Consider the following 25,445-nt stretch of genomic DNA (forward strand, 5'->3'; position numbering starts at 1 on the left):
TGGAACATATGACTTAGTTCTCCCTTTCTCTCTTCTGTAGGATGATTGTATTGGAAAATCAGAAAACGCAGTAATCAGGAGGCTGGACTGAAATCTGTATTTTCATTATTTATTTATTTTTTTTTTTTACAGTGCCAGAGTCCCAAATATATCAATTAGAATTTATTACTGAAAGCAGTGCAATTTATTCCTTATAAGTACTTATTAATCAGAAATATTTTAATAATGAAACATCATTAATCTGTTCCTTGAGCACTATCTTCTTGTGGCATCTAATTTTCAAAAGTTAATATTTTCAAATTACACTATATGGCACATTCCTACTTTGTTTCAAAACTGAGAGATAATCTGAACTTGTTTCAGTTCAGAGTTTGTTTCACATAACTTTGGAAGCATGGTCCTAGATCAGCATTTCTTACTTATCTATGTGTAACTGAAATCATAAGATCCATACTGTAACTTCTGACCTGAAGCAAAGCAGTGTGTACTGCCCAGCTTTGAAGATATGGTACTTTTCAGCACTTGCACAATAACGCACTGCAGCCTGTTAATTTAAACATACTCATCTCCCAGGTATGAGCATCCAGTCATAAAGCTCATGAAAGAACATATTCCCAAGGCCAACAAAGTTTAGAACAATAATTATTTCCCAAGATTGATGCTTTTAAAGCTATTTATACCACTCATTTTAAAACAAAACTGTTGGCTAAAAATAACCAAGAGTTTAATCTAAAGATGTATATTAGTGTGCCTTCAACTAGAAATAACTTATCAAGTAATGGGATGGACTTCTGATAAACAAATGCATGAGAAGATCCCTAAAGGAGAGAAATTGATAAACTGATATAAAACAGCAATAAAATTGAAATTAGAGCTTTTCTTGAAGCTACAATGACATATCACATCATGGCTTAAACAAGATTTTGCTTTAAGTAAACAAAGAAAGCTGGCAGTAGACCACATTAAGTGCACAAGTAAATCAGAATTTAAGTTACACAATTCTGTTGAAGAACTCATCATTTAAGCTGTGTATGCACAACACCGTGCCATTCACTGTTTCAGGATCAGACTCCAAGGAATAAAGCATTCCATCCTACTACAGTCACAATTATACCACCAAAAACTATTGTTTCTCCCATAAATGAAGCATAGCTCAGTCACTAAACAGAGATTGTACAGTAACACCAGTTTATATGAAATAGCATTCTTGAGCATCAGTACTGATCTTATTCCTTGAGGACAATGCTACAGAGCAAAGTTCTTACTGATACTCAAAAATAGCCATTATTAGTATTTTTGCAAGATTCCTTCTCTCTTAAATAAAGTGATGAAAGTGATTCTAATCTATGCATGGATTATCTTTATTTTATGGTGAATAGATACCATAAATTGTTATGTTTTCATAAAAAAGCTGAAGGTCCAGCATTACAGAGCAGAACTCAGTAAAATTTGCCATTACATAAATAGAACAAAGTGTAACAAGATGAGCCATAATGTAACTTTCCAGACTGTTTGTCCAAGCTGTTTAATGCCTTGTGTATTTCTGTTGAGAAAAAGTCAGACTTTTAGGTGAATTATGTCTTTGCTGTTTTAAACAGTTACTTAAACTGTAGCCAGTGTGTCATGCATTCCAGTACAGAATATAAGAATCTATGTATTTAGTGTCACTATACGAGTTCTACCTAGAATTTTCCTTTCAGTGCCAGAGTTAATCATAAGGAAGGAATGCACACTCTGATCATGCTAATTAGCTTACTTAATATGGCTTCTTTAATGTGTCCTCAAGGATGCTTGAAAGACATTTTATAAAGAGAAACACTTGGTTTGCTTTACTGACACATTAATTGCACCAAAAAGTTGTCTATAAATAATCTGTAGCTATCTTGATAACTATACATGGAAGAGGAATAGCACAGCAAAATATACATTCTATATTTAATAGGTTTTATTTTATAGTCACTGAAAATGGCATAGGAGGATAAGAGCAGGAGAAATTTCATGCATCCTTTCAGAAAATTTCAATCTGAATTTTATAGGGTGTACTTTTTTACATATAAAGGGCACGAACCAGCGCTCTGAATCTCAACAATCAATTCTGTGCTTTCATTTTACCTCTTTACCTTTAATGAAGGACACTGGAGTACAGACAACTGCTTTCACATCTGTGCTAGAAAACATTTGAGCAGCATGCAGTTGCAGGACTGTGTCCTCCCTCTAATTGGGAGTATCCCACTAAAGTTTTTGGAAGCTTTACATGAAAAGTGTGAAATATCTGAGGCAATGAAGCAATGAATGTATATACATATTTAGTTTATTCTTAGCTGTCATTGTACCACAAAATATACGGTTACGTATTGTTTGATTTTACCAGTAAGATGGCACTGACGAGGTGATGGGTGAGAGGGTGAAGATGCTGGAGAAACCAGTGACCAGCAGCCTCTAGTGAGCTGAATCCAGAAAAGTATGTTTTTGTATAGCTGGGTTCTGCAATTGATTACTGAGCTAGAAAACAAAGTAGTCTGCACTGTGCTCTTTACAGCTCTACTAAACTAATACTGATAAGTTGAAGCATAGTAAATCTTCCCTGATAGAAGTTGCTGGAGTGAGTAGCAACTGAAATGTGGGTCATAATCCTGGCTAATGACTCTTGGTTCTTCTGTTATTCAAATAACGTTACTTAGTCAACTCATGTTAGCCATCCATTTTAGGCTGATCGTAAGTTTGTAAAGTTTAAATAATGTGAGATTTTTAAAAATGCCAGAGAAAACAAAGTGCTAACTAAGCCCCTCTGACATGCAGTCAGGTGTAGGAGTCATATGCCACATCAACTCTGTGCAGCCCATGTTTTGAGTGTAATTGTCTCACTCAAGGTAAGTTCCTACTCCAGGGCAGCACAAATATACTGCCTGTAGACTACTTTAGGCCTCAGAAGCAATAGAATTCATTTCAGAACCTCGTGCTACTTCCATGACAGTCAATCAGATTGAAATGCACATCTGCAGAGCAAGCTTTTTCTGTTAGAAATCGCAGCCTCCATGAGAGCATTTATGTACAGAATTCATCTAGAGCCTCTGACAAGATACAGTCAAACCAAAGTCTCTCAGAGGAGATACAACCATGCTAAGTTACACCACCGTTTTTCACTTTAGAAAGGTTTCTTAATAAGTTAATGAAACATGCAATATTCCAGGCTGGCGCAGTGCTGCAGTTCCCCACAGAGATTCTGAAAACAGTTCTAAAAACCGTTGCTATAGCAGGCTGGGAGCTTTCAATTCATTGCTAAAGTGTATTGTTTGGAAAACATAGTGAGAAATCATGGCAAGTTAATTTCAGAAAATCCAAATGAACCTTTCTTAACTTATTTGTCATGGCAGTCTGAGGTTGGTTGCACAATTCAGAGCTCCTTAATCTTCCACAGGCTGGAGTTAATTTGTCCCCTTCAAAACTTGGCCCATGAAGTGTACATTAATGGCAAAATTTACTTCTTAGCTATCAGAACCACACACCAACACCTTTTTGTTGAAAATCAAACTGTTCATAAAAAAGTTTGTTTCAGACTGTCATATAAATGTATGCATACTCATTACAGGCTGCCAGCTTTAGCACTGAGTTTGCTCATGCATGAATGCAGGTATGTAACTAATATCAACATAGTTTCATAAATTGAAATGAAATCGTCAGTCTTATAAGAACGTTCCACTGAAAGACACTGACCACACAGCCAAAGTATCAGTACATACTTATATCAAAATGTCAGTATATATTTGGAAGGCAAAATAAAAGAGTTTTCTCCCCTACAAATATTTGAAATTCCTTTCTTCATATAAAGTATCCATTCCACGTATTAAGAGAACAGAAAAGAAATAATCTGCCCACGCATCACATTAAAGGAAAAGCAATTTTTATTCTTCAAAGACAAAAAATTATGTCCAGAAATGCATATAGTAATCTGCTCATCAGATCCATGAACTTCGTAACAAATTATTCAAAAATACTTACCGTGACTGCAGTTCATTTTCTCCTCACCAGATTACTCTGTTTTTCATTTCTGCTGTTATTCAAGCCTCAGCTGAAACAAACGTCTGTTGACAGGGATGCATTTCCTCAGAGCTGCTTTGTCTGTCTGCAGTTCCCCAGATGAGCACTGTTCCAATAATTTATATCGCTATCGGGGTTTTGTTGCTCCCCTAACACAGGCAGTGCGTTGGCTCTGTCATCTCCCACTTACTCAGCTGCTGAGGAAAAGAAACAATAGATGAGAAACAGACAGCTGATAGTATCCAGCTACTCAAAGAAAAGCAACTTGAGACCATGAAGTAACACATTAGACTGTAATGATATCCTATTGCATGTCATCTGTCCTCCAATGGCATTTTGAACCCCCAGAAAACTACCAAATATTGCTAGGAAGCTCGTGAGGGCATACCTGCACTGTAAAAGGATTTTTAATCAATCAGTAACATGAATATCATGGTATTCAAAAGTTAGATGTTCCTTTAAAATAATATTATATCTATTAATTCAGGTAAGGATTTAAATATCCATTAGAAAATAATCAACTCACCAACATCTATTAATAAATAAAAAACTGCTGAAAGAGGCAGTTCCATTACTGACTTTTTTTAGAGTTCAGCAAAATTCGTTTTTTAATACAGGCCCAAACATTTTTAACACTTACATTCAGCTTCCTTGGGGATGGTATATGCTGCTGCCAACATAGCACCACTTCCTGGCACTAGGTGACAAAAGAAAAAAATGTTAGACTGTGGTGGAAGAAAAGTTTTAGTGCTTTGATCCATTTTCCCAAATCCAAATGTTATTCTAATACTTCGGATAACACAGCTTTAAGAAGGAGGCAATGATGTTTTGAATTACAGTTGATAATCTGAAATTTCTATCTGCACCCCTCTGCAGAATGCACAGGAGCTGAATCTTGATATTCAAAGCATATTCATCGTAGGGATGAAATAATCATTTAGAGACTGAAAACACAGGATATGAATCTAACAATACCATTACATTTTAAATAAAAACTTCTTTCAAAGTCCTTCCCCCAGAATTGTGTTCAGATACTAGAAATCCTTAAGGTTGCAAGTAAAGGTATCAAGGAGTCAGACTGCAACCGCTTCTTACTATGATCTCATTCATGTGGCTGAGTTGGAGAGAAAGAAGATAAAATAATTATGAATACATGGCTTTAAGCACAACCTTCTACGAAGGGTGGCATTCTCAACCTTTTGGGTGGATAGTAAGCTGAAGAAGAAGTGAGGAGAAAGGAATCTGGTGGAAATTTCCTTGTACTTTATCTCCTGAAAGATCTATGAATGCTATGGCCTTGTAGGCTCCTTTTGCAAACACACACAGAAGGCAAGAGGATCTTAATCATGTTATCACCTCCTTCTTCAATTTCTGTCTGCATTTCAGTCAGATTTTGCACTTATTTCAACAGAATATATTTAGTGTAAAGAGTTAGTGTACTAAAGCAACTCAGTGATCGCAGGAGAAAATGGAAATCTAGAGTCATGTGAAGCAGCACTAGTGAAGAAGAAACACCAGAAAATCTGATTAGTCAAGACATCATTATTAGAATCCACAAGAGGAATACCATTCATTTGTACATTTGTTTTGAAAAGTGGGAGCTGTTCTACTTAACCTTAATCATCAGATGCTCAGGACTAAACATGTTAATTGGATGCATTATAATCAAACAGATTAAAGCAGCTCTTCATGCACTCTTAAGAGAACCTATTTAGCTATAAAAGCCTTGTTTCTTTTACTTACTGTAAAGAACTAATAGAAGACAAACAGTTTCACAATTTCTGTAAAGAAATCCCTCCCACAGTTGAGCTATTTACAACTGCTACCAGAACAGATCTTGCAGCTAGAGATGCTGCAACATGTATAGGAGGAAAAAAAACAATGGACTGGAATAGAATCTAGTTCAGGAAGAGAGCAAAAAGCAAGCAAAAAGTTGGAGACATCATTACTAATAGTTTGAGACCTTTTCAGAATGCAGAATGAAACAAGGTTTTGAGGCACACACAAAAGTGGTCAAAGCCCAGAGTGAAGGTGTTGATCACTGGAGCTCATAGGAATTACAGTAGAATTCCTATGAACAAAAGAAACCCTGAGAGCCCTAGCTGAAGTGTTTGACAGCAACATACCACGTTGTCAGAAAATTCTCAAACTGGTCCAATTATCAAGGGCAAATTATACAGGCATCATCATCTGGAGAAAGGGTCGATAAATATTTTGCAAATATAATGAAATTAGTCATTCAGATGTTCACAAGGAGATTGAGACCTTCAGTTGAAAGAGTTTAAAGAAAACAATCCATTATGTCTTTTGGCAATAGGGCACAGGTAACACTGTAACACTCTCATGCATAACGAATGTCACTTTCAGGAGTGACTGGTGCTCTAGAAGACGGAGCTTCTAACTCACACAGATGCACCTGAGAATTTTGCTTAAGGTGAAGCTAATACGTGGAAAGATTGTATAACCAAGCTTTTCTTAAGCAAGCACTAACGTAATTATGATAAAATATAATTAACAAAAATACAAGCATTCCTTATGGAAATATTAGAAATGTTAGATATGGCAGGATTTCCTAGGACTTCAGACAATCCTCAGAAACAAAGGAATTACACTACTTTTCAAGCAGCTGCTGTTGATAATGTTTCCTTTTAGATCTCCACTTCCAAGTTTCAGCCCACACTGCAGCAGGGACCCTCTGCTGACACAATAAAATACTTGATTCAGTATTTTCTTTCCCAATCTTTCAGCTGACCTAAGCAGCTTCTTAGGCTAAAATGACTCAGCACTGTAGTTAGATAACATTTTCTTCATTCCTTCCTAAAGTTCAAATAACACAGACAGCCATTCACTTCTTTCAGGCTCTTCAGCAGACTCTTTGCAGCTATCTGGCTCTCCTAAAGTACCAACAATTCAGTTTTACTGGATTTCAGACAAGAATGAATCAAACACTGACATTCAAAGAAAGCAATCTTCTTCTGCAATCTTTATTTTCTAGGAAGAGTCTGACAGAAATTCTTCATTTCTGGCTTTTGTGCCTTTGTCATCCAGCTATATTCCTAAGCAAAATGAAGTCTTCCATTTTCAAAATTTCTAATCTTTCAGTTTCATTAAAAAATGGTTCTGCTCCAGAGAGAGGGAGACCAAGTCACAAGAAAGGTACTGGCTAAGCAAACATATCCAATAGCCACGTCTTAAGACATGAACTGAACTTAAATTCCTGAAGTTAGCACTCAGTGTCTTCCTTCAGACAGCTAATAGTCCTCCACATCGTTGATGTTGCATCTTCATCTTCAGCAGACAAGTTCAAAGCTCCAGCAGCCAATATTTGTGCATATCCTTTGCATACACTCTCACTGGCTCTCAGTTATTACCTCTGCTGGAGCATCCAAATAGGGCTAGCTATTTTTGGCTGCTATTTACAGCTCCAATGAGTAGACTCTGGTGAGTACACCTGGTAACACTGGCTTAGAACAAGACTAACTCAGACACACAATACAAACAGGAAGAAATGGAGAGAGCCTGGGTGTTATTGATATAAGATTGTATTTTTACTAGGCTAATAAATACTGTGTCTGCTCATTCCTGTGGGTGTGTGGAAATCTCATTTCACAGTGTCACATTCCTGAAGAGCACAGTTGGCATAATCCAGATAACACACTTTAAGCACAACAGCATTACCTTGTCTTTTTATAAAATAGACTTTGGCAGACTTAAGAAATAAGTAGAGAAAAGTTAGTCTCATGGAAATCTGCTATCTTCAGTGCTGAGGATGATTCAGCCACCACCATTCCTCCGATCAAGCCAGCCTAATTGCTTTGTTTTTGTGGGCTCTTAGGGGATAACATAACTATGAATCCGAAAAAAATAGAAACACTGACTGTGCTGACTTTTGATCAATCACCACCTAGCCTAGGAACGTCAGACCTTTTAAATGTCTCTTCTTTGCCAAAAATTAATGAGCCAAAAATAAGTACCAGAACTTGGAACCCACTCTGTCTCAGTTGTATTCAATGCCACAGCCACACTGGAGGATGAGGAAAGAGAGAAAAGGAATGAAAAAGGAAAGCAAAGATTGGTAATAAATGCAGCATGACTTTTTTTGTTCATTTTTCAACATGAGCAACTACTAGAACCATATGAAACTCCTGGTGGCCAAAGCAAAGCTAGGTCATTTTAGGTTTTATTGAGTAGTTTCAAACAGATTCAAAATTAGGAATGAACAATAAACAGCTCAGCATTTCATATACAAGGAGCCAAACAGAAAAAGTCAGGAAAAGGAGCTGGCTTTGTATCATACTGGGCTGCAAAAAGCAGCTTCTGAAACAGCCCAAATTAGCTCTTAGTTTCCCTTTGAGTGTTTCATTTCATAGGTCGTTGTGAATTTTCATGAGACTGCTGTTGCCCAGAAGCCTTCTGCAAATTCACCTGTGTGCTACCACAGTGCTTTAAAAGTCATTGCTTGCTTGTTTTAAACAGAGCATCACCTCAGATGATCACAGTTCAGATGTCTGTTATTTTACTCATCATCATCTAGCACTTTAATTACCATAAACTTCACCAAAGGATGCTGGTTTTTGATGTTATAAGACACAGTAAAGTCAAATTCATCAGATGGAGATTAGATACAGACTTAGCTTCACTGCTTAATGCCCTAAGTGGATGGGACGTACGCTGTAAGCTCAGAAAGTCACTTCTTACACTGAGTCTAAACCAGACATTTTGCATCTTGAAGCCAGATCCTGTCCCAAGCATCTGAGGTGAAGCCCAGACCCCCTCATAACCAGGATGACAATTTCAGGCCTGCATTGTAGGTTTACACCTTCAGAACACCGCTTCATTTCTGGGATTCCATCCCCTGTCCCCCTATGAGAAGGTCTCGGTGTATCACACCACCACGTTCCACCCCCTGCAGAACCCTACCGACTGCGCTCTTCCCGCTGCATTCCCATTCCCTCCCCTTGAGAGCCCCCACATCCTCTGCTTTAAGGCCGGGAAGAAGCCGGGACGAGGACTGGCTGTTTCCCCGCCCCGCCGTTAGGGATCGGCTCGGCCCGGCTCGGCTCCAGAAAAGCAGCCCTGCGGTGCTGAGGAGAGCCGGGCGGGCGGGAAACTTCCAGAAGGTTCTTCAAAGCCAGCGGGGTGTCGGTGAACGCAGCTGTGGGGCAGGGCTGGACAGCACGTAGGCCTTCCCTCAGCTGAGGAAAAAGAAGCTGTCCCTCGGGTGGCAGGAGAAGAGCTTTCCTTCAGGTGAGAGGAGTTTTCCCTCAGGTAACGGGACAGGAGCCTTCGCTGGGCTGACAGGACAGGAGCAGGAGCAGCCCTGCACACGCCAGGTTCAGACAGCGCCTTCTGCTGCTGTGCTGAGGGTGAGGTGGGACCGTTGTGATGACTCCTTCACTTCTCAGAGCAGCTCGGGCAGCCGCACCTCCAGCAGCCTGGCTGAGCGGGCTGTGGCTGCAGCAAGCTTTGTGCTCCATTTATGCTTTTGATGGGAGAAGAGCAAACTCTACCCGTCTTTCTGACATTTCTGATGGGGTTACAGAGGAAGCTGCACGCACAGTGTGTCCTCGTTTTGTACAGGGGGCTTCACACAGCAAATCAGTGATTCAGCATACGCCACTACAAGTGGGGAGAAAGGGGCTGTGGTGGGAGACGTGCAGTCATCGCCCAAGATTTCCTTTGCTGAACTGTTGCTTTGCAGACTTAGTTGCCAGCATCACGTGGGACAGTGCTGGAGATGAAGGAAATCATTGTGTTTAGGTTTTTTCTGGCGTTGCTTTTAAGCTGGTTTCCTGGGGCTTCACAGGGACAAATGCACTGGGCAAGGAGAGGCAGGTGGACATCTGGCTGCAGGCAGGGAAACTGAGGAAGAGGTTTCTAGTGAATTTACTAAAGACTGTAATCAGTGATAATATATGGCTCAGAAATCAGCCTCTGATTCCATCCTCTGTGTGGTTTTCTTTCACCCCTCTTACTTTCTTACAAACACACCTACATTCAGATAAAAGCTTCCTTGTAAGTTTTATTTAGAGCTTTATACATGTGATGGAAAAGCTTTAAATGGCAGAAGCAGAACCAGCGTTGGATCCAGGCAAGTTTTGCACTCACCAAAACAGGTCTGAGCCAAATTTAGAAGTAGTGCCATATGACATGCTCCTGGGGAGTGGGGCTGGCTGCAGGCCCAGATCTGACAAAGATCTTTTGCACATTTTTATCTTTGTGCTCTGTGAATAGTCGCAGTGATCGTTCTGTCAGCCGGAGGTATTAAAACATCATCAGGCTGGCCTGTAGGACTTACAAGATGTGGTCTTTACCAGAGAAAGTTTTCTTTTTTAAAAAAGGCTATTTTTTAATTTGCTTTCTGTTTACCGAGCTTTGAGGAAACATCTGTGTCATGTTTTCCAGTCTTTTTTTTGTGCAATGACAGCACTAGAAACTCTTTTTTTTCCCCAAAATGAATTCTCCTGCAGGTTTATGACTTTTAGAATTGGGATCTTAGGCAGATGTCATGCATTTTAAGATTCTCAGTATCTGGTTTTGAGTCACTGAAGCTCTTAAGGCTTGCAGAGTCAGGGCCTTGGATAATAACTGCTGTAGAGCAAAAATTATAATTGTAGTGTGGCTAAATGATGCATGCATTTAGGTATCTGCTTCAGTCTTCTCACTGTACCAGTTTCAGTCCCTCACGCAGCCCGATCTGTTCAAGCACTAGTGACCTGAAGATAATTACAGGCCAGTGATTGATACACTTGCCATGCAGAAATCATGAGGGGATTGAGGTAACAAAGAAGGTGACAGACTGATTTTCCTTCATAAAAACTTCCTACACGCAGCACAGGTGTCTTTTGGAAAGAGCCAGCATACCCACAGCTCTGAAAAATACTAGGGAATATCTCCAGATAACAACCAGACAATTAAATGCTGTGTGAATGAGGACAGCATAATTAGTGTGTGGTTGGAAGCAACAAGATATTGGCATTCAAAGCATAATATTGATGTATTTTAATTAAATATTAGAGCAGCTTAGGGGCTGACATAAATTGTTGGCAGTGAAATAAAGCTATATACAAGAATGTTTGTTTTAAAAACAGCACTTAGCAGCCCTGGCTGAGATCAGCCAGTACTGCTACAAAGTTGTACAAAAAGCATAATTACATAGCTTCTTTCCCAAACATCTCGCTGTTTTAGTGCAACAGAGGGTGAGTTCTACACGTTGAGAAATATAGCACAGAGAAAACAATTTCTCCCTCATATAACAGAGTGTCTATGGGAGAAGATCTGAATAGAAATTTCAAGTCTGAGGAGTATGCTTCAGGTACAAGAGCACTTTTCTTGATCACTTTTGTGACAATCCATATTGTTACTTTTATTGTGTAATACAAATAATTTAGTTTCACTGAAGAGTTCAGTTAAATAAACATTTACTGTATTTTGTTTTTTATTTTTTCACAATTAGTCTCTATCCATTTTTGTCTATGAGTCCACTGCCATAATTATATATGTCAATGGTAAAATTACACTTGGTTGTCACAGAACTAAACAATGGTGTTGCTAACTAAACTGGGGCACTTCTGAACCTGGACAGCAAATGTTGTACAGTTTGAGTTTCATATATTAAAATTCCTAGCTGAACTATTAAAATCTATTTTCATAAAAAGCGAGTGGACAAACGGAAATGAAAGCAGGTTTGCCTGACTTGCAAGAAACAGATAAACAGTGAAGCAGAACTCAGCCAAAAATCCCCATTTCTCTGGGCAGTGCTGTCAGATAAAGTTAATGAACTGTCAAAATCATACTGTGGCAGCATCTATGTCTTTTCAGACCAGAGAAAATGCATTTTCCTTTGAAATACACTATTTTTAGCCAGCCTCTCTCGAAACTTAACTATTTACAGATTCTAATTACTGATTTTCCCATACTGATCCCTTTTATATAAATCCTTCTTCTGACTGGGGAAGGCTTCCAGCATCTTTAGGGACACAGTGTTAGTACAGCCCCAGTATTGTTCAGGTCTGTACAGGCCTTAGTATTTCATCAGATATAACCTAAAGTTAATTTGGAAAAGGTGGCTATTGGGTTAAGCAAGTGCTATAGGAATGAGGATTAAAAATATTTGACCCCATGGATTTTTGATTTCATCAGATCTCTTGTGAAGAGACCCATACAAGATTCTTTTCAACCATTGAAAAGAAAGTTTAGGCATGTTTTGAGTGTAAGTCGTAGACTCTTTCAGTATAGTTTGCTCTGTGTAGACAGAAGAGTCATAAATGTTTTCTGGGACAGCGTATTTAGTTTAATTGCTGCTTCACTCAACAAAACCCTGATAAAACCCATAATAAGCAAAGCAACACTCCATAAGCTTTTTTATTGTTGCAGTATATAGGGATTCCCATTTGTCTTGCTGGCATTATTTATATGAAACCTTCAGCTACATACAGGTTAGGGCTTAATTTCTGAATTTTATGGCCTCCCCTGACTAAACAATGCTCCATATTGTAGTCATTGTATTAAAACAATTGGAATATGATCCCATTGTAATTTTATATAATGAACTTGAGGAACAGTGTTCTGCTGTTACTGTGAGGGTGGCTATCGATTCTCTGTTGCTTGGCAGTCTGGCATACATACTTACATATATGCATATGCACACTTTGAATTTGGGTTTGGCTACTTGCCAGCTTAGCATACTAAGAGACTGATAATGGGAGTAAATTTTACTATTACAGTGTAATCTAATCAAATATTATCATCAACCCTCTGACCTCAGGCCTTTGGGAAACACCTTAAGCCATAGCTCATGTCACCAGTAGGCACTCTTGAAGCCTCTGTAGAAAGTCCAACCCAGTATTTCTCGGGGCACTGGAATACCATGACTGCTGGTGTGGGTATGGAGTCAAATAAAGCCCTCTGCCCAAAGAGCTGCCCTTATTTCTTCTGTGTGCGTGCCAGAGGTGAGTTCAGAGTTAGATATCTGCTGCAGAGTTGCAAATACTGTAATTCTTGTCATTTTAACTAATTTCTCTAATTTCAAACTTGTAAATAAATGTAATATTTCCTTTCTCCATTCGTTCAGCAGAATTAGCTTCTCAAACCAAAGATTCAGTTTTTCACTTTGCAGACATTTTTTTATTACATGGTTGCAAATGTTTTCCTTATTGTGAAGCCTGGATAACCTAATCTGTCCACTGGGTTTTCTGCTATTCAGTTTTGCACTGCCCTTACAACCAGGAAGGAGCTTACTACTTTAGGGAAAACTGACTCAAACTTATGGTGCACATTTTAGATCCGGAAGTGTAAGTGTGTAGAGTTTCATGCAGATCTGTCTTAAATACAAGTTACGTATACAAGTTATTTCTTAGGTTGCACAAAGAGAAGAGTTACAGAGAAGCAGCTAATGTTTTCTGAAGGATTTAGAAGTTTGATTTTTTTCCTTCTCTCTGGCACTTTTGCATTAAAAATTACGAGAATGAGTACCAAACAGCTCGTTTCTATATAACTGATATTGGAAAAAGCAGCTAATTTTGGGATATGTTGCCCTTGCAGTTAATATGTTAACACTTTTCTCACCCAAAATTGAGGTTTAGCAGGAGAGCCGTGAGAAATTTATTATTTTTATTTTAAGTAATGGAAGTTGCTTTTGTTTTCTGTTGTTTGAATTTAGCTTGGGTCTGTGAAATAATTTTATAAAACTAATAAAAGTGTATATAAAGATTGATACATTCAATTTAAATCTCATCTCCTTATAAACTGCTTTAATATAGATGTGTATGTAGGCATGTTAATCAGTATTTCCTCAGATGTTGATTTCATATATGCTATGTCTTCTGCAAAAAAAAACTTTGTAAATAATTTAGTAGTTGTTTAATATGTACATGTGGAAGATTCTTGCATGAGTTGATAGACAAATCTCATAGATATTGCCATACTGCCCTCTGGAGTACAGTGACAAAACATGCACATGACAGAAGTTTCGTAAGTGTTTGCATCCAGGAAAATCAGCATTGAACAAGGAAAGGTCTTGGCTAAGCTTTTTGAAAGGGAGAATGAGTGTGCAGCGTTTCACTTCACTTAGCCCAGGGTTTTTTTGGGATGTCTCCTCTCCTCACCAGCTGCGTATTACTGTGAAGGCTTTCATCCCTGACTAGACACGAAAGTGCCTCTGAGATTAAGATATATGTGATTATTGTAATACCACCTCAGTGCTTGTTTTGAAATTCTTTAGTGTAGCTTTTAGTGTTTGCTTTAGAAGCAGCAGCTTGAGATTTCTAGGGAAAACTGAATCTTGTTGTTCTGGGCTCCAATGTCAGCCTCTCTCCATCAATCAGCCTTTTGTGGCTCCTGTGTAACCCAAGCCTCAGAAATCCTGGGACTATACTGGGAGAATAGGACTGTGTGGGTATCAAAGACAATAACGAAACACATCATTTTTCCTCACTAAATCTGAAAGACTTGAAATATTTGGAAGCCATATGCATCTGTTGTTTTTTAAATTAATTCATCTTTTACCAGGATTTGTCTTATGAAAAATTAGAAATTCCTTTCACTTCCTTTTCCTCCTATCTCCCTCACCAAATTCTTCAATACCATATAGGAATGAAAGCAATGGCTAGGAATTGTTCTGTTCAAGTTTTGAAACAGGGAAAAAAAATGCAGTTATGGCCAGTTTGAGTAACTATGATGTATATTTGTTAATCTTACACTTTATATAGACTCCCAGATGCAGATTGCATATAGCTGGATGCATGGAAAAAAGATAGCACATCCCAAAGGAATGAAGTACCACAAACCACTCTTCTTCCTGTTCCTGAATACAGAGAAACTTTTAAAGTGTTTGTAGTTAGTGTTCATTTGTTGGTCCTTTCTCTGCTTCGATAATAGGAAACACTGCACAAGTGAAAAGCAAATTTTCCAACTTCAGAAATATTGTTAGGGACTGTACAACACATCTAATTCTGCAGAAAGCTCAACTAGATATGAGTTTTCTAGAATCTTTTGGCCAACACAGTGAATGCAAATCTTGTGATAAGAAAAAGGAAATGATTAACAAATGTAGAGGGATTATATTGTCTTTGTATTTGGTTCCAGTGATACAGCTCTGGAAATCTCAGCCAAGTTCAAAAGCCATACATCTTAAAAATTGCTGAGAGTCTGCTCAGACTTACATTATTGCCACAGGAATGGTTAAAATGATTACTAGAAGCTCCTTTAGCTTGTGGGAATAATGCAGTGCTAGAGTCTTCAAGAGCAGTGAATTCCTTTGTACGTTCCTTTGTCCCTTTAGGGATAAGCCAACTTATCCCCAAAAGTCTCAGCAGTTACTGGATTCAGGGAAAACAGGGAGCTCCCCGAGATACTGACAGCAGAGGAGACATCAGGTATTTAGCTGAGAGGGAATGAAGAGAGAAGGGTGCAGGTTAAGAGGGACTCTGATTAAAGGAGAAAAAAATGACACAGGGACATTCTCAGACAATAAGGGAATCGTATTTGAATTATCACTGGAGGGCTGAGGGGAGACAATTATGAATAGATACCAATTTATTTTTTTAAAGGATATCATAACCTCTTATAAACACTAAATGAAATTGTTAGTTACTTCATCATCACTTTGTACAGGCAGCACTGTGAAGCAGATGCCTCAGATGTAGGAGCAGAAGATGCCTGGTTTTGAATTGGACCTTTACTCTCCAAATTTACTTGGATAGCACCTCGCTTGATAAATGGGGGAAGGTCTGATTTTTGGTGAAACAAGCTTGCATGTGCTGGAAGCAAAGTGTGGAAAAAAAGACCTGTACCCTGTTTAAATAATAAGCAGGCAATACTATTTCCTTTAGTGCTCCAGTGTCTGCTCATGCTGCCTTCTTCAGACGTTTAAGATTCTAAATCCTTCTGGCAGTTTCAGGAAAACTACCTCGTATTAATAACCTCTAATGAGGGATGGTTTAAATTTACTAAATAATTGTTTGAGGAATATATTCAGCGTACAAACAAAGACTGCATCGTGGGCATATCACCTTCACAGTGAAAATAAAAACTTATTATTTTTGAGGAAAGGTGGCATCAGCAGATAAATTCACATTAGTCTGTTAAAATTTGTGGTAATTGTTTTGAAGAGGATCCAGAATCAGATGGAAAGCACAGAAATAGCTTCACTAACAGCTTCCACTAAGATTTTATACTTATATGTACATATATAGATAGGTACGTATGTATCTCCCAAGACAAAATATACAGCTTCATATAATCTGCTAAATAGAAAAGTAAATATTTCACAACCGCAAATGAAGAGAAATCAAAATGTTGCGGTGAGACTTAAGAGGAGTTAACAGACCAAAATGTCTCATTATTTCACAAGTTATAGCAGCATGAAAAAGTACTCCTTTAGTTTCAAAGTACTTAGCTCTGTTTTATGAAATGAAAATATGTGGTAAAAACAAAGCACTGCTTCAACTGCAGCTGCAGAGCTGGCTTAGCTCGGTGCGATGGGCGGGCGGCGGTGGGAGTGACACCAGGGCTGCACTTCGGCAGCAAGAAATGCCCTGCTTCCACCCGGCTGGCGTGCTGACAGAGCCTGGTGCACAGCATAATCCTGTGCAGGAGCCTGGCTTTCTCAAGCGAGTTGGTGCAGGTAATGCTGTGGGTTCCTCCTGCTAACGGTATGGATTAAAACATAAGGATAAAAATTCATTTGGTGGCCTTGACCTGGTTTGTAGTGGATGCTGGTTCTGCCATTAATTACACCGTGTACCTCTCCTGTAGTTGGTAGTGGTGCCAAGTGTAACTGAGGGAAGAATTCAGCTGTTCAAATATGCCCATGGTTACCAAGCCAACTGGCAGCAAATGCAATGCAATAATAGGAGTGTTGAGGGCAAGAACGGAGGAGCCTTTGCAGGCCAGCCTGAAGGTCTGTACAGTGCTCGCCTGCAGACTTTCTGGCCTCCTGAAGTCAAAGCCATTACTTTTTCCTACTCACTTAAACTTACTGCATACAAAAATAGGCCTTTCAGTGGTGAACTCTGATAAATGTCCAACCATGTGGGGCTCCTGCAGTCTCATAGTGCATTGTATCTTCAGCCTTTTGTTTGTGCCAGCCCTAACCTTTATGTTTTATGGGGCAGAGAGCAGACCAGAATCCATTTCTAAAACTTCTGAAACTTATAAAACAGTGAACAAAGACAAGGTGAGAAGCTTCCCAGCTGCCTGTGACACAGGCAAACTGCTCTTCTTGCAGCACAACTGTTATTTAGTGCTGCTAGTATTTTAATAGAGTATAAGTTTACTGGCTCATACAGCATCTCCCATTCCAGGAAACTAGAAAAGAATATTTTCATTTCACAGACAAGGAACCAAGGTCTTAAAGTATTTGTCTGAAGTGACATCAGGAGAAAAGTACTGCAAGTCTGATATCCTTAACTGTAGTGCCCTCATATGTTAGCAGCTAAACTTAGCAGCTAGATCCACATTGGCTGTTTGTAGCCTTGGTGAAGTCTGGGAATCTTTCAGTGTAGGAGACTTTTTGACACCAAATAACCTGAGTTCCCATTTTTAAAATGGAAAAGCAAACATAACAGTCTTTTTATGGGGCAAGTGGGTTCTTTGAACTCCTGCTCATACAGCATTAGCAGCTACTATTTGAAAAGTGTAAGCTTCACCGGAACAGATTAAAATCCCTTGGCAGCCATTTCTATTCAGTTTGATGGACAGAAACAAAAAAACATAATGAAAAATGAGATGGACTGAACTAAGAGGTTCCGACTGTTGCAGATGGAGCACTGTCATTGAGTGGAAGGAGAGGAAGGAAAAAAGACTTACATAAATATACAGACCATAAGCCCACCTTGATGCCAAGAATCGTGTTCTTGATGAATATTGTGACAAGAAATTCCCTATTTGTTTTACAAGGACAACATGAACTGGAACTGCTGCCACAGAAATCATGTACTGTTTCATGTACAGCTCAGGAAGAAAAAGTAAGCCATGAAGTAGAGAGGGATATCACTCTAAAGCACCACCGAGAACCAAAAGGGTGTTCAGTTTCTCACGTAAGAAAAGTGCTGCTTTAATACAATTCCCTGCTTCCTCTGTTTCCATAAAGTTTGAATTTGATAAATATGCTTTGTAATTTTTCATTCCTGTAGGCACTTCTAAACACATTCTCAGCCTTAATCAAATATAACACTATTATTCTCTGGTATGGAGACCAAAGCAGTGGTGTTCATTCTGTGTGTTTTACATATGGAAACATCAGACTCATGTAAAGCCAGACTGCATCCAGAAACTAATTTCAAGTTCTGAATAAAAAAATGGTCACGTAGTTTTGATTGATAATCACTTTGTTCTGAAAAGTTATTGAAAATGAAAATTATTAAAAAGAATCAGATGGAAATATCTACATGAGAAATGGATTTGAATTCATGAATCAGATTTTAGGTAAATATTCCTTTGTTCTTTTAAAATAATAGGAATTTTAAAACAATAGGAACGAGCTCACTCTTTTTTATCCGTCTTACCTATGCACTATCATCAGGGCCTAAATAGTGTAAATTGATTGGGTAAATAAAGGAATAAATTCACGGTGAGACATTAAGTATTTCTTAGGTGTACTTTCTTCTGTGAATTCTGTAACTAAGAGATCCATAATCATTAATCATTTCTTTAATGCTAAGCATGCAGACCCACTTCTCTGGGGCAAATTCGGAATAAATTTTCGCTGCTAGAAAAGATTTCTTCCATCTCCAAACGTTTATTGCAAAGTCTGCCACTGCTGATAATTAATGAACTTACACAAAAATAATTTGCACTTGTTTGGTACTGAGCAATATAAAAGAAATCAGAGAACTTCTTCACACGCGATATACAAAAACCAAACACATACTCCTGTAATGCAGTCATTGCATGGAATAGACTATAAAAGTATTTTTCTGCAAGAAACAACATATATTATTATTTAGAAGGTGAAGGAAGAAATTATTCAACAATTCAAATCTGAAGGAAGCGTTAAGTGGGAATTCTCAATTACTGAGGCTAAGGTTGGCTCACTATCTAAAGCATTAACTTTCCAATGGAACAGACCAAGAAAGGGAAGTTCTGATACCTGCCCTGTCTCAAACATTTCCTCCATATCTTCTAGGCAGCTGATGCACAGTGTGCTGAAAGGCAATACTGTAGGAGAGCAGAGGCACTGAGTGCTCAGCTGTAAAACAATCCCATTCTAATTATGCTAAAAGATCCCATACCTTCATATGGATGAATGTCATTTATTGAATCAACCCTCATGAAAGAAATTGCTTTCTAATTATATTTACTCTAGAAAGAGTTCCATCTTCAATTTTGGGGGGAATTTTGGTGGGAAGTGAAAATTGTCTTTCAGTAAAAAAGAATAATGGAAATGAAAATTACCTTTAAATTCCCCCTTTTTTTCCCATGGGAAGGGAGAGATTGAAGGAAACTATCACTGTCTCAGAACTTGCATCCAGATGATCTGCATCCAAAAAAGACTGCCCATATATCCTAATAGCCTGAGTGTGTTACATGTAGAAGCCTCTGAGTGCACAAAATGGACGTAGGACAACATGACACTGGAAATACAAAGCATGTTGTGGTGTACCATTTTACCAGTTACCTGCAGTCTTTCTGGGGAGAAGAGTGTCAGAGATCCAGCGTGATCTGAGCAACAGCTTGGAAGATGGACAAGGACATAATCTATCAGTATTGCCCTCTAAGCCCGTGCCCTGATGTTTTAATGGCACACTGGGCTGTTAGTATGTGAATGTATCCTTTTGTGTCTGAATTTTAAGTCATCATTCTAAAGGAGTTTATTTTTTTTAATAAATACGGGCTTTCTTACATTAATATGATTTTAAATGCCGATTTAAAACATCTTTTTGCTGCCCAAGAAAGTATGAAAAAAAGGATGTCTTGTTAAACAAGGAGAATGTTATTTTCCTTAGAATCGCTAACGAGAAACATAAAGGCATAGAAAACTTCAGAGAATTAAACTGTTGTTATAATTGTGCTGAACATAATAGAGCTGTTAATAAGTAGAAGACAGTGTAGTGTAATAATCTTGGTGAAATATAATAATGTTTATCAGCTGCTGCAAAAGTCTAGTTCTGCAAATACAATAAAAACTCAGTAGCAATCCACTTCCCATGCAGAACGTCCTGGCAGATGCAACAAGGAAATCTTAAATCTGCAGACTGCTCTCAGAGTTCTGATCCGGTTGGAGATAAGTTCAGTATACCAAACATATTGCACATACATTCTGTGCTGCAGAGGAATCATTCAACATACCCCATTCATTCCAATGCTTTAGGTGAGTGGTAGGGAAAAGACAAAATAGTATTGATCAATTTCTGTAATTTTCTAAATTCTGAATTTACTTACAGTGATGGTGAGTTTACTGAGTTCCTGCTGGATTTTTCCTGCGGAGGACACCTTGTGCTTCATTCATATGGAACATCTGAAATGAATAACAAGGAACCGATGGAATTTTCAAGAGAAAAAAAATAAAACGCCCACCATAAAAACTAATTCTCTATAAATAATCTCATCAGGAAAACCTTTACCCCTGAGACAATCCAAGGCTGCCTTTTTAGTAGTTCTTTCCCTTGTGACAAGAGCAAACTTTCCCATGCCACAAATCATTCCCATCAATTATTCTGATATAATTTGAAGGAAAACCACCACATTACCATTGTAATGTGCCCCATCTTTTCAGCCTCAGATAGGGATATTTCTTCATACTTGGTTGGAAGGATTTACAGAGTTTGGAGCCAGTGATTATGATTTTCTGTTGGCTTTTTCAGACTTTAGGCCAGCAATTTCATTTTTGTAGTTAGATCCTTGCTTAATTGTCTTCTCAAGCTTAATCTGTTCATGCTGGAGTCTTGTTTTGGATAACCTTTTCCAGTTACCATTGTGTTGCTTAGTTTATATTGCACCATTCACACTGTAGGAGAAGGATGTTCATCTTTGCAAAAAGGAAATAGAAAAAGGTCCCATGAATCCATACGGTGTTGCTGTTTCTTCAGGAATAAAAGACTTGTTTTCTGTTTCCTTGATGGAATGGCCTTTCCTTTAATCTTATGAAGCTGTCAGTCCCTTCTAGAAGCTGATATAGTAACTAAGCCTGACCTGTGAAGAGAGCTGTTTTCTACCTGCTACAGCAGCCTCTCTTTTGGGATCATACCTGTCATTACATTAATGTCACAGAACAAAGGCAGTTTCAGATTCATCATTAACAGCTCCCAACTTTGCTGCTTTAGTTACTCAGCTTCTTGTTCTGTTGCTGTGGTTGCAATGAAAGGAAATTGACTTGAAAGCAGTACCCTTCTATTAATGCACATCAAGCCTATTTTTGATCATAACTTAAGAAAAATAAATAGTTTCTCTTCAGTGGGAAATATCTACATTTCACTTTATTTGGGAAGTGGTTGTATATATAACAAAGAAAATAAAAAGCTAATGGGCAGGTTTTTCAGTACTTTCTTCACTCTTTGGTAGCCTGGGGTGAGATGTATTTTTTGCAGTGCCAGGAGATTTGTAAGCCTGCTTTGAGTTTCTGACTGTGTGGGTTTGTACTGTACAAGGAATTCCAGTAATAAACCTCATTCTTAGCCTACACTGTTGGTTGTACATCTTTGGCAGATGCTAGAAGATGTGAGTGGATACAGATCCTAGAAAGGGGTAAGCTTTCTCTTTGATGAGCATGAATGACGTCTTGAATGTACTTAAAGATGGGAGAGGGACCAGAAAAGGGAGGAAGAGACCTATCTTGTGTTTCTTTTTACAAGAGGATTGTTTATAGATACATCATTGCTATGCCCTTTGATAATAAATTGAGGTAATGATTAGCTCCTGAAATCATAGGAACAGTGAAGATGACTTGCAAACTGGATAATAAATGCATAGGTAAGGAAAGACTAAAAGATAGCCCAAGCAGCAAGCCCAATTCCATTTTCACAAAGCATACCACTTTGGAACTCATTTTGTGTTGTTCTCACAGTCAACAGTGCAAAATGGCCCACAGCATTCCACTGTTTTTGTTGCTTTATAAAGGATATAAGAGGGTTCTCCAATGCAAGGTGAAAGGAAATGAACATTTCATTTGTAGTCTGCTTCTTATAATGCCAGAGGGCTATTGCAGCACTCACCAGCACTCCTGTTTGGTATTTTTATTAAACTCGAGAAACAAATGTTACAAATTTGACTTGGATCTTACTGTTTTTAGCATTCCAATCACTATAGGATGGAGTTGGACTGAAGTGTATCTTGCTTGTCATGAATGTGGGGTTATTGCACATTGCAAGTAGAAGCGGCTAGAAATAGAAAGATTCGCTTTGAACTATCACAAAAGAATCTCAGTGAGCTGCTTTTCTATATGCCCTTCAGAAATTACTCTAGTTGCAAGTTGTGTTCTTCTACTAACTAGGAACAAATGACTTCTTATGGAAGACTTTCACCCAATAGAGAAATCAAGACAGCCTGAAAAAATGTAAAATTGCTGATACCAAGAGGCTGTCATAATCTTGTTTGTAACAAACTGGCACGAGATTTCATCCTTTGTCAATGGAAGAAAGGGATTTTAAGATATACTTTGACATGCTATATAATTTATTAAACTAAATCTCACTGGGACAAAACATGAAGATATTCTTCTGTGCTTCAGTAAATAGGAAACCATAGGTAAGAATTCACAGGTTTAATTCAAAAGAAAGATTTGAAAAATAATATTTTTTTTCATTTTTACTTTGAGCCACATTTAAAAAAAGGTAATATTTGAATCTTTTTAAAACTTCAGATTTTTATTTAAATTTGTACATTATAGGATATGAAATACATTACAGAAAAGAAGGGTGTAGCTGAGGGAACTTTTCCAAACATTTCCATAGTTAGTAAGTAGTTATTCCAACTTTCCCAGTTCCTGAGTAGCACCTCTATTTGAGGACATAGTGGTGATTTTTAAATGACAGAATGCAGAGAAGCCTCCAACATCAGTCTTCTGCAAATAATTTAGCTCTGCGTTGTTTTATGCTGCTCATAAGCCAAACTTGAAGTTCTCCTTTCACAATTAGAAGTGCTGGCCCAAAATTCAAATCAAGAGCCTCCAAAACTTTGATAAGTTTTGGATCAAGTTGGAAACTATTTCCATGCTAATGTTTTTTTCTTGTTTTCAACTTTCCTACTAATGCACAAGTTAAAATTACGGCTGTCAGTGATTATGAAGTGCTCAGTGCTGACAACTGAAATTCTTTCAGTTGCGTACTACCTAACAGTGCTCAGAGTCCATACAGTTTCAATATGTTTTCCCTTTGGCAGCCTTTCCTTTAAAATGCATCGTTTCCACCCAAGCATCTTATCAGGATCCAGAAGCTGGTCTCATTGAGCAAACAGAAAAATTTTAATTATATTCTTTTCATTGTAAGTCAGAGTTCTGAACGTCGATGTAGAAATTGCCATAGTCTCAAACCTTGACAAATTTTTACCATATGGTCTTAAGAAAAGCTTAATAGGAAACCATCTGTAGACCATCTGAGAGTCCTGCTATTTTTTATTCAATAAAAGGAAAGACAAATACAGCTCCATCCTGGCTAGAAATTGTTGGCTTATTGAGCAACACCGCTCTTCTAATCTTGTCTCTGAAACCAATAATCTTAGACATTCTCAAAACAATTTCTATCCTGCTTTGCTTCTGATTCTGGAGCTTTTCCATTACAATCTTACTCCATATAAACCAATGATAGAACACAGGGGCAGACCAAAGGTCACCATGTCACTCACCTGTATCCTTGGCTTCACAGATCAATTGATAAGAAACCCTTTTACCTAATGCTCCCACTGTCATATTAAGATACTGTAGCTGACAGAGGCTGAGTCTACTTCGTGGCACTAGATGGCAGTAACCTCTTACACTTCCCAGAGAAATCATCAATTCACTGTGTCATTAATTATCTTTGTTGAGAAACATAAACCAAGCACAAAATAGAACTAGAATTTTTTCTGAGTCTCTTTTGGTCTACAGTCTGAATTGATCTAAGATGACCACAAACACATTTCATGTGCTGAATTCAGCATACTTTCCTGCAAGGGTAAGCCTACTGTACTCTTTTATGTGTCTGCCAAGAAAACTGTAGGTATTGTTAGTTCAGACATCAGCAAATTCAAGCAGCTCTATGAATACCACATTTAGCCAAATCTGGCACCATGCAGTTACATTAAAAACTAGATAAGGGTGATTTATGTCAATGGTATAGCGTAATAAATTATAGTTTACATGGAGATTTTCATTAGATGTAACCTGACATACCCATACATGATTCAATGTTCTTATTGTCCAAAACATGAAACAGTAAACTATTAAATGCTTGCATGTTTTTGACCCAGAAGCTTTTGTCAGTAACACACTGATACGGATATGATAGAGTGTTTACATGACTGGTACACTGATTTAATGAATATATAAGCCCTCATCAAATATGGATTTTTCTCCAAAACACCTCCTCATTGTGGACTACAAAGATTTCTCTTATTTGCAGTGCCAAAGATTTTGTCAAATAAGGGTTTATATGAAAAACTTGGTTGGAGCATCCTGAGTGAATGATCACCCAAAGGAAGGCAGTAGATTTGACAGTAGTCTGTTTATTTCATGATAAAATCAAAAGGTATTGCATGATTTTGTAGTGGATAAGCCTATTGATTGAGAAAATTTGAGTTTCACTTCTTTTTTTGCTGTTAAATGAGTATACCTTATCTTGTGTTCTGTAAAATAGTGACATTTAACTGTTTATGAAAGAACTTTCAGATAAACAAATGAAATCAAGGGTTAGTTACAATCACTACTGAATATTAAGTCATATCCACTTGTTTCATTTCAGCTTCAATGAGGATTCCATCCCATTTTTACTCCATGATCCTTCAGGCAGAACAGATCCTTTATGAACAGAACCAGTAAGTCACTTCACTTTTATGCTTCTTTTTCTCTTTTTTTTTTTCATTAAAAGAATCCTTACGATATAAATGTCTTTAAAAGCAAACTTTTAAACATTTTTACCATGAACTATGTGGTGGTATATAAAGTGACATATATATATATTTGAGAGAGAGAGTAGAGAGGGATAATCACCTCCCTCAACCTACTGGCCACTCTCTTTTTAACGCACCCTAGGATACTGTTGGCCTTCTTGGCCACAAGAACATTCTGCTGGCTCATGGCCAAACTACTGATACAGTTTTGAAGATATTGCATTGAGGTTTTTGATTCACTGAATTCAGTGAAACTGCTTGGTTAGATTTCCGTATAACACCCACTCAAGAATTTACCTCTATATGTGAATGTCTGAATCCTCTTGTAGATCTGAAGGAGTGTCCTTCCTAGGCACTAACACACCCAACTCAGTACGTGCCTCACC

The 25,445-nt window shown here is 38.0% G+C and overlaps 2 long non-coding RNA genes across 4 annotated transcripts in view; one reads left to right on the plus strand and one right to left on the minus strand.

Moving 5' to 3' along the window:
- Nucleotides 1-9,038, minus strand: LOC116217328. The gene is made up of 3 exons (XR_004161749.1): nucleotides 8,959-9,038; nucleotides 4,679-4,735; nucleotides 1-4,235 (listed from the first exon to the last, which is right to left on the minus strand). It is a non-coding gene; the product is annotated as an uncharacterized LOC116217328 (long non-coding RNA).
- The window catches only part of LOC116217327, a 24,490-nt gene continuing 3,799 nt past the window's right edge, over nucleotides 4,755-25,445 (plus strand). Inside the window, exons 1-2 of one of the 3 annotated variants that reach the window (XR_004161748.1) lie at nucleotides 4,755-9,285; nucleotides 24,912-24,984. This is a non-coding gene — a long non-coding RNA (uncharacterized LOC116217327). The remainder of the gene's footprint in view (nucleotides 9,286-24,911; nucleotides 24,985-25,445) is intronic. The other 2 variants (XR_004161746.1, XR_004161747.1) reach the window with 2 other exon arrangements.

Source organism: Meleagris gallopavo, chromosome 20 (assembly GCF_000146605.3).
Source record: "Meleagris gallopavo isolate NT-WF06-2002-E0010 breed Aviagen turkey brand Nicholas breeding stock chromosome 20, Turkey_5.1, whole genome shotgun sequence".
Classification (NCBI taxonomy): Eukaryota; Metazoa; Chordata; class Aves; order Galliformes; family Phasianidae; genus Meleagris; species Meleagris gallopavo.